The sequence below is a fragment of the Brachycentrus maculatus genome, unplaced genomic scaffold, assembly GCF_059751285.1.
Source record: "Brachycentrus maculatus isolate JH-2025_06_01 unplaced genomic scaffold, ASM5975128v1 h1tg000172l, whole genome shotgun sequence".
Taxonomy (NCBI): domain Eukaryota; kingdom Metazoa; phylum Arthropoda; class Insecta; order Trichoptera; family Brachycentridae; genus Brachycentrus; species Brachycentrus maculatus.
In genome coordinates this window covers 1,037,919-1,048,895 of record NW_028280925.1, presented here as the reverse complement: position 1 = coordinate 1,048,895, position 10,977 = coordinate 1,037,919, and positions in this window count along the sequence as shown.

The following is a 10,977-nucleotide window of genomic DNA, read 5'->3' as shown; positions in this document are numbered from 1 at the left end:
TTTATTAGTCTTAAACTCACTAAAAAAAACAAAACTACTGAAAAATCGCCGCTATACATGTCAAATAAACTATTGAAAAAATACATCATTGTCACTTTGTGGTCATGTGGTTTAAAAAATTATACCAAGTAATTTATTTTTAAATATGTAATTATTGATTGTATTTTATACTTAATTAAATTCAACAAATAAGAAAATAGTACAAGCCCTCTCCAAACACAAGAGATTATCTCTTTTTTTAGGCACGAGGTGTGTGTGTGTCTGTGTGTGTATCAAAGATTTATGCTCCGTACACCTATTTTGCACATGGGTTTGACATATTACAACTATATGGTATCGGGTTGTGATCCCGTTGGGACTAAAGTCAGAGGTTCTGGGTTCGAACCAACTCTACTACAATTTGGTACCTATTTTTAATGACGACCTTCACTCACGAAAATATAATGAAGTTAAAATATTCGTGTAAACATATAAGAAAAACTCAAATGTTGCCTTTTTAAAAAAAAATACGTATCAATAGTTTAGAAAATATTAATTTAATATGTATTCAATATATTGGTGAATGTTACACGTGTGTAAAATGATCCAGACTTCTATATTCTTCTTCATCTATGTTGAGATGTCAAAAAATAAAATGTGAATATTACTTTGTCTTAATCTTTTTTAAATATCGTAAATCTCCTCAAGTTATTCACTGATTGCTTTGAAATTTTGACACAACGTTGCATTCGAATACGCTAGTGTTACAATCATTATTACGAAAAGCGCATATTATAAGGTTTCAATCAGTTATCGCTTTGAAATCGCCTGAAAATAATTTGATGTTAAGTCATTCATCGCAGTTACTGTTTTTCCTCACCAATTTATATTCAATATAGATTCTTCAGATCTAATAACACCTTAAGATGAATCTAATCGGGAACGATTCTACTAAACAAGTGTTAGTAAAAATTATCTGACTTGCATTCAAACATTAACATTTTATTTATTGATTTGGCGTTTAATTTGTTAAACTCCATTTTAATTTCTGAATCAATTGTTAAATGAAATGAAATGTTATTTTATGATTCTACTGAGTTTTTTTTTTGTAAAAAAAACACATAATAAATTAATATTGTGACATTGTTTCGCATGGTTACGGCATTATCAAACGAACACTCGTTTGAAAATGCCATAACTGGCGAACCAACTGTAACAATATTAATTTTTTATGTGTTTTTTTAAACAATAAAATACTACTTAGACTCAGAATATCTGTAGTTGATTTAACAATTAATACAAAAAATAAACATTTTAAACTACGGAATGTATAATATGTTCAATTATATTTTAATAATATTTTACAGTTATAAGGTAACGACGATACCTATTATTTTTACCATGTACAAGTATGATACTATGTGTATATTATTTCTCGAAATCAAAACAATACAAAAACACTGATACCCAGAGTATGTCTAAGACGGAAGATATCGAGAGGCAGGGACGACAACGAAGACGATACTGGATGAGCATGTAAATAGAATTTCAGAATACACACTTCCACGTATTGCCCTTCAAGGAAACCCTGAAGGACGCAGACCCCCAGGCAGACCTACAAGAAGGTGGAGAGATAGCTGGCAGTCAACATCCCAAGAGCGACAGGCGGTGGAACAGACAAATCCTGAGGACCTGTAAAAAGAAGAAAAACAATACAAGCAAAATAACAAAGTACTGTTTAAATAATTGGGTTTTTTGGTTTAACCCTTTCCGGTCCTATGTCGAATGTCATTCGACATCGACTTTATTCCGGTGAGTCCTATGTCGAATGTCATTCGACATAGGATGCGAAAGCCCGGCCTTTGCATCGGTGACTGTTTTCACAGATATCATACATTAGATGTCTATAAAATGTAATGATAAGAGACAAGATTGTATACATTAAAAATAGAAATATTTTTTTTAACACAAGTGTAGTTTGATTTTTTTTTGAAACTTGTTTTACCCTGTAATGCTGTTAATCTATTGTAGACCTGATGGAATTTTTTATTTTTTTTCAAGGACCGGAAAGGGTTAAGAATCGACTCGTAACAATTATAAATATGGATGTTACAACATGATTTTTTTAAAGTGTGCACAATTATAATAAATCAATCACTTCAAATTACATGTATTTATATCATCCACTTCAGGTATAGTCATACTGAAGAGGAAACTTCGGTATTCAGGGTAGGATATTAATATACCACAAGAGGTATAGAAGTATACTGAAATATTAATACAATGAGTAATTCCTTATAAACCAACTGCTTTGTACAATGTTACAATCATTTTAATTAATTTGACGTTTTCATAAACACGAAGCAGTCGATGTGTTTTATAATGAAATACATTTGAATTGTTATTTTTTAGAATCGTCGCAAAAAAACGAAAGAAAAAACACAAAAATCGAAAACGTATTTTTACTATCCAGGGGTGATATTATAAACTAGTACGCGGTCACTCCTTGCTGCGGGTCAGTCTTGTCAAATGGAAAATAAAGAAAATAGAAACCACACACTTTTCATATGTTTAATTTCAAAACGCAATCATTGTTCCCAATGGAAGCGATATCTATGAAACAACAATGCAATAAAAAATATTGAAAATGAAAGTGACGTAGTCAAGAATTATTATACCTACTTATTTATTTTTTTACAAAAATGTTAATAAAATTAGTATATAACCACTCACCGAGATTTTTACGTCTACCGGTTTCGAGACGTACCCGTCTCTTCGTCAGGACAATCACTAACACAGCATGCAAACAATACTACAGTGTAGTGCAGTCTGTATTAAAAACTATAGTGCATGTTGGTCTTCGGGTCGACCAAAAATCGCATGTGTTAGACATTTTGTGTAGTTTCATTTTTAACGACCAAAAATCGCATGTGTTAGACATTTTGTGTAGTTTTAAGTGTGTAAATGGTGCTATGGTGGTGAAGGGTAGTATTGTTTGCATGCTGTGTTAGTGATTGTCCTGACGAAGAGACGGGTACGTCTCGAAACCGGTAGACGTAAAAATCTCGGTGAGTGGTTATATACTAATTTTATTAACATTTTTGTAAAAAAATAAATAAGTAAAAATGACTAACCACAAAGTAAATGCTTTAAATATTAATAATATTGAGAAAATTATTATACCGTTTATATTAAATGATGAAGATAAAACTTTTTACACACGATGCAGTGCCCTTTGCACCATTGGATGTAGATAAGTATTAGATCAATCGAGGCCTCGGTTTATTCGATCACTATTAATCGGAAGACTTATATAATTTGCTTTACTGACTTAGATTCATTATTATTTTCCCTCCGCCTCCGTAGTGTAATGGTCAGCACGCTCGGCTACCGTTCTGGAGGTCCGGGTTCGATTCCCAAGGAGGGTAAAATAAATATAAGTGAATTGTTCAGTGTCATATTTATTCAATAGTACCCTGGACTGGTACCTGAAGCAGAGGGCTGATCACCTTTCCTTCATGTGTAAACGATCAAGATAACACTGCGTTTATATGACGCAGTGCCCTATGCACCATTGGGGTGCGGATAAGGGTTTTATTATTATTATTATTATTTTCCCTAGAGCCTAATGAATGCAATATTGTGTGTGTAATTTTTTTTTCCAAATTCTGGACTTTGACCAACATAGATAAAAAAAAAAAGAAAATCTACTAATTTCAACCATGGATACGTGGAAGAAGTTGCACAATACATTTTCGATTAAAGCATAAATATAACTTCCGAAATTTGAACAGTGCGGTTGTCACTCATGGGTAGAATGGTGAATGATACACAGTGTCTAAAGTGATCACTTAAACCAGCCAAGGATTGGTCGAAAGCTCTGTAAATTCCCAGACTTTCTCACATTCTTGTTGAGATATCAATAAAAAACAAATACATTGTATTGTATGTATTTTCATCTGGTTTGTGTTAATATGTTACAGTTAGAAATCTCTTTGATCTAACAGATACATTTAGCTTATGTTTTGAAATAGCCGATTATACAAAAATTAATTTACACAATATGTAAGGAACGTGAGTAAATTTAATAATTGAAAAAAATATGTTAAGACGTTTTATACTTTCCACGAATATTTTTTTTTATTAAATATTTAACAAAAATGTACATAATTATTAATTATTCACTAATTAACAAAATTAGACAACATAAAATACTTAGCCATACAAATAGACAATAACTTAAAATGGGATTTGCAAACCGAAAATACCCCAAGAAAGTTACTTATATCTTTAAAACCATATGTAACCCCCTTAATACTGAAGAATTAGTATAAATTTACTACGCCTTACGTTAGTATATTCTTCAGTTGGGGTGATACGAGTAATGCATTTTTAAATGGTGTTTTTGCTGCCCAAAAATTAATAATGAACATAATACTCAAAGTAGCGAGAGGAAATATTCAACAAATTGCTTATGACAGTCAAACAACTATATGCTAAAACAATCATTATGTATGTATTCAATAATTACATTCGTCCGCCTCCGTAGTGTAATGGTCAGCACGCTCGGCTACTATTCTAGAGGTCCCAGGTTCGATTCCCAGGGGGGGTCAAATAAATTTAAGTGATTTTTTCACTGTAATATTTATTCAATACTACCCTGGACTGGTACCTGAAGCGGAGGGCTGATCACCTTTCCTTCAATATTCACCATGAATGACAACCACACCACTCTTTTTTTTTTACTTTTAAATATATTGAACAAACCCATATTAAAAGCCCAAACTTCCATATTCTTCGTTTAGATATTAAAAAAATAAGTTCTACTTGAAAAAAGTATTTGGACACACTTGTAGTCTCGTACTCATATATGTTAATATTTTTATTAAATGTTTGTCTTTTATTAAAATTTTAATAGCAAAGCGATAAATCTTCTAAAAATAGCTGAATGTTTTTGATGTGTTGATCAATCTGGGTTGCACATTGTGATTGCCGTACCAAGTGGGTCACAGCGTTGAGTAAGGCCGAGTTGTACAAAATATTAGTCACTTTCAACCGACAGTTAACATTATGCTAATTGCGTTAGTCCTCTGGCAGTGAGAGGTTAACCGAGAGCCGATATAATCAAGCTTAAAGTGCAGCGCTCGTCTAACATCGTCACTGGCGCTGCAAATGCACGCGGCTCCGAGGGGTCTTATTCTCTACGAACCTTTTTAAAAATTATTTTCTAATTAGATGTAGCAATCCACGTGTTGCCGTGGCTCAGTCTGCCTAAATGAAAAAGTAAAAAAATAAATATAGAACATTATACACATGTGAATGACTCTAAATTCTAATATATCTCTACATCTAGATTAAATATAAATCATTTATATTTCATTGCAATGGGTTGATAGTTGTATGTAATTTATTAGACATACCTATATTAATATTAATACCTCATACCTAGATGCCCAACAACCCTTGATGTTGAGTAACCAGCGCATCGAAAGGGTCGAGAGTTTCAAGTACTTGGGAGTGTACGCGACTGAAAATCGCAGCCTTCAAAAGGAACTGGGATTGCGATTAGGACTCGCAGGGTCCGCATTTAACAGTATGAAGGCTGTCTGGAGATCGGGTTTATACTCGGTGAAGACCAAATGTCACCTATACAATGCCTGCATTGCTCCTGTTCTCTTATACGGCTGTGAAACATGGCACCTTACAAGGGCCCAGAGCATACGTGTACTAAGCTTTGAGAATAGGTGTTTGCGGAGAATCTTAGGCATGCGGTGGTTTGATTTTGTGAGGAATGAAGAGATAAGGCGTAGGACGCAGCAAATCTTGGTCACAACTGTCGTCAGTTGGCTTGACCATGTACTCCGCATCCCTCCTGAGAGCCTTAATCAAGCTTGCCTCTTTTACAAGGCATCAGGTTCGCGCCGCCCAGGACGACCACTGCTGACAATTCGTCGGCAGTTTTCGTCAGAACTTCGGGACGCGGATCTGACTTGGGAGGATGTAAGGGAGCTGGCAGCCGACAGAAAAGCCTGGAGACAGTTTGTGGACTCCATATGCTCCACCTAGGGAGCGTATATATTTTTTTATTAATATTTATAAATATAGATAGAAGATTGGTAATTCTTGAAAAAATAGAAATCAAAGGACATTAGGGGAGAAAAACTCTGAAAATAAGTGTATTTTTACTGCGAGCAATGATTACCTTTCCTCAAAGTATTTTGCAGGTTAAGTGGTATAGTTACACTTGTATCAAACAGGAAACATTTTCATTCAAATTTGTGATAAAAACCTGACAAATAAACGCAGTTTAAACAAATAAACGAGATTCTTCTTTGTTTCCAAATGGCAAAATTACGTAAAAAAACTGTCTTTATGTGAAAATAGTTTTACGCATATTTATGTACATTTTCCCGTTTTTTTTTAACAGAAACTACCGCGGGCATGCACACAATAACTCTTGTAATTTTCATCACAATGGGTTGAATAGTATAGTCTACAGAGGATAAATTATATACACATTCATTTTTACATACATCGCTCACTCCTTTCAAGAACGTCATAAATCAAAAATCGTAAATTTTCAGTTGTGTATGTTTTCGGAATGCCCATAAAATGTACTTTATCCCAGAAAGAGAGGCATATTTTTAACATAATGTTTACCCGCTACAGGGCAGAAAGTGTTGTTTTTGCATTTTGAAGAAAATGTTTTGTTTAATTAGTTTTTTAAATATACTGAATATTTTTCAAATGGAGAAAAAACCTTCAGGTTTCACCTAAAAAGATCTGTTGCACAGTAAAAAGTTCAATACGTGGCTTTGTATTAATTTTTAATAAATCGTATTATATTTTTAAACTTTAAAAACGTTCTCCTGAAAAATCAAGTTTTTTGATTTATGACTTTCTTGAAAGGAGTGAGCGACATGTGTATATATATATATATATATATATATATATATATATATATATATATATATATATATATATATATATATATATATATATATATATATATATATATATATATATATATATATATATATATATATATATATATATATATATATATATATATATATATATATATATATATATATATATATATATATATATATATATATATATATATATATATATATATATATATACATATATATATATATATATATATATACATATATATTTACATATATATATTCATTCATTAACAATATATAATTTTTTATTTATGACTGTCTCCTCACTGGGATTTCCCACGCTAAGGGCACATTTTGCATCGTCAAATTATATTTCTTGACAGACTTAATATGTCCTAATTAGAAATGTGTCTCTGATAAGCGTGGCATCAGAATAAGGCAGCACAGAGCAGTAAGGACAGGTGTCGATGTCTCCCACGGGAGCTCATTGGATGGGACAGCCGAAACCTAAATGGCCACCGGACAGCAAAGAATGTATTTTATGCAAATGATTGACCTGGATACTCATCTCGCGCACACACCGTCTCATTAATCTAACTGAACACAACCCGTTTCACAATCGAAGGAATAGCTTAATTAAAAATTCTATCTTATCATAAAAATAACACTGGCCAACAATTTACAACTTTTATTTTGTAACTTGCAAGAAAATACCTGATCTTTATGCACTTTGCATTTCTGAATTAAAAAACGGAAGTAGGTGCAAACGTGAATAAACGAAAATAGGTGAATGTCACTTAAAATTCTCCATTCGTATCTTGATTTCTTTCCCGAAAATCTGCCAGATTATGGAATACACTATTTTAGACATTTTGTGAAAAAAACTTTAAAAAAAAAAGACAGATATACCCCTTTGCCATTACACTACCGATATATATATATATATATATATATATATATATATATATATATATATATATATATATATATATATATATATATATATATATATATATATATATATATATATATATATATATATATATATATATATATATATATATATATATATATATATATATATATATATATAAATATCCATACACATTAAATAAATCAACAAATTCATTAATAAAGGGTAATAATTCAGCACAAAAATATCTATTAATTTGATCGACGCGACAATGTGACGCCTACGTGTGATCGAATTAACTCCAGTGGTAACTACAATTATTGTATCTTATCTTATTATCTTTTCATTATCACTATTACTTACATCTTAAAATAATTTCCGATTTATTTATGGAGAATTTGTTTACTCCTAGCACTCCTCTTTATTTCTTAAAATTTAATTTGTTTTATGCACCAACTGTTCTATCGAGACATCACAAAAACTTTTATTATGAAACCGCACGAACAATTTTCACATGTACGAGGGTTGAGGAATTAAACGGTGATAAATATTTTATTTTATACTTTCTATTTCTGCTTTTCTTAGTCAGCTTGTTTCTCAGAAATAATCATTAAATAAACATTAGTGTTTTTACAGTACAGTACAATACATTATTATGTTTGTAATTTTCGGTAGTTTTCATTGCAATTATTAAAATGTTCAATTTATTATTATATTATGCTTTACTTAGTCATAAACCAAAAAATATTTATTGGGCCCATGTTTCTTTAAAATGTAACCACTTTTAGTTTCTTTTACATTTATAATTTACCTAAAAAGAATCCCCTTGCCTATTATGTATAAAGATTTATAGCATATTTAGTTTATATGTCTTAAAAATTATAGTGAATGTGTATGGTAAATGAAAACAATGCAATTGATACAATGTATTCAAAATCTTATATCAATCAAGATTATCACATACTAGTTCATTTATGTTTTTATCTTATTCGTCTTGTCATATTTACTAAATAACACAACACTTTTACTAATTTTTTTTTTTAAATATAATAGATTAATGAATCACAAAGCAATGTCTAGAGCCTTTTTGCATCCATCGATGGTTAATTAATCAATGCCTTCCTTAGTTTCTTGATCAACGGCAAAAAGACTTTTTGATAAACTTCAATTATAGTATTTTGTTTTTTGTTGTGAAAACTTCAATTACATACTATTGTTTTTTGAAGTGAAACTTTTTTAGGCCTCAGTCAGACAAGAAATGAAACTATTCCCCTTCTCTGAATTTAACTGGCAGTGGAAAAGACAGTGGGAGAATCGTCTCTACGGAGTTTTTTCCACTTAAAACTCCTGAAAAGTTTTACGTATTTTCCTCACAGCAATGAGCAAATGCTGAGAAGTTCCTGATTATCCCACACTAGTGTGTCCCTCCTTTTCCCGATACAGATTTAAAATAAATATGTTTTAACTAGAAGAAACAAAAATCCACTTAATGATCAATAAACCTTGTACATAATTAGCAAAGTCAATAACAAATAAAATCCTTTCGACATTCTCCCAAAATATGATATTACAAATACAATGCTTCAAATAATGTTTAAAACGACTCACAGCAACACCGAACCGATTTTAACAGAAAAATTCACTATCGTAATACACGAAGACATAATAAAATACACGTCGAGCCGATTTACACAATTTAGTTGGGAGTAAGGTCTTTGCAATATTAACCAGCTTAATATTACCCAAATTAACAAGCTGCTGATATATGCAAAAAAGAACCCAGCCAGGAAATGGAAAAATATTTGTATTAGTGATTAGTTTTAATTTCTCATTCGTTTCCTTTTAAAATGCTTATAACCTAATTTTTTATAAACCTATTTACCGGTTTTATATTTTCAATTTTATATTTTGCCCTGTGTTAGTTTTGTTTAACGTTATCATTGAATTACTCACCGGGAATATTGAAAATATGACTTATGTGGGTAACAAGTTTTAAGATAAATAAATAAATTCAACTCCCATGGAAAAAGTAACTTTCTCGTCACTGTAGATGAAAGTTGAGAATGTGAAGTTGATTTCTCGACAATACTACTCATTTCTTCCCCATAATCCCTGCTGTTTCCTGAAACTATCAGCGCCTTCAGGTTGAAGACATAACTCACACAGTGAATCCCTACTTTTGTTATAATTTATTTACCTTAAAAAACAATTTTTCATTTTCGTTCTTTTGTAAAGCAAAATGAGCATTTTATAACTAAAAATAACATTAGCATGATAAATAGCTAGCCGATTTATTTTTGTTCCGTGTTAATGCCTATACCTTTTTTTGTAAATCGTCTATAATATGGCAAATTCCTCTAGCATTACACGTTTATTTACACTATATTATTGGGTTTTGGTATGATTCCAAGTGATAACAAGGTCGAGTTACTGAAGTTCCTCTATACATGCAAAATGCTATACAAATATCAGGTGCTAATCACATATTCAGTTTTAGACGGCCACAATTTAAATGATGTAATTTTTAATACTCCGTATTGAACCAAATAATCTATTAATAAATTTTGTTAAAAAATATCTCCATATTCCGTTTTTTTTATGTAACAATTGCCAAATTTTTAAAATCTCAAAAGGATGTACATACATATATGTACATGTATAACACAGTTTATGTGTAAATATCATTATATTGACAAAAATAATGGAAATTTTCTTGGTAACCGGGTAAAGACCACGTGTATATTTTGATTTCATGCGTACATTTAAAAAAATTAATGGCAACTTCGTGTTTAACTGTAATATATAACAGCACTCTGTTTTGGTAAACCATATGACCGATTTCAGGAAAATCAGGAAAAAATTAACGAAAATCTAGCATTAATGTCGAAAAACCTTTGTATCAAATCAGAATGTGAGGTTTTGTTAATAAACTCTATATTTTATCAAAATTCCGTGATTTTTTTTTAAGTATTCATTAATTTAACTAACTTTGTTAACTATTATAATTAATTTAGTCAACTTTGTTTCAAAACTAAATGTGATTTTTTTTATATCAAAACCCGTGATTTTTTCTGAAGTATCTTCAATTCGTTAGATTTTTTTTAGATCTTATGAAAAAGTGTACAAATGCATTTTAGATTAATTAATTTTGCCAAATACGATATCAGTCCA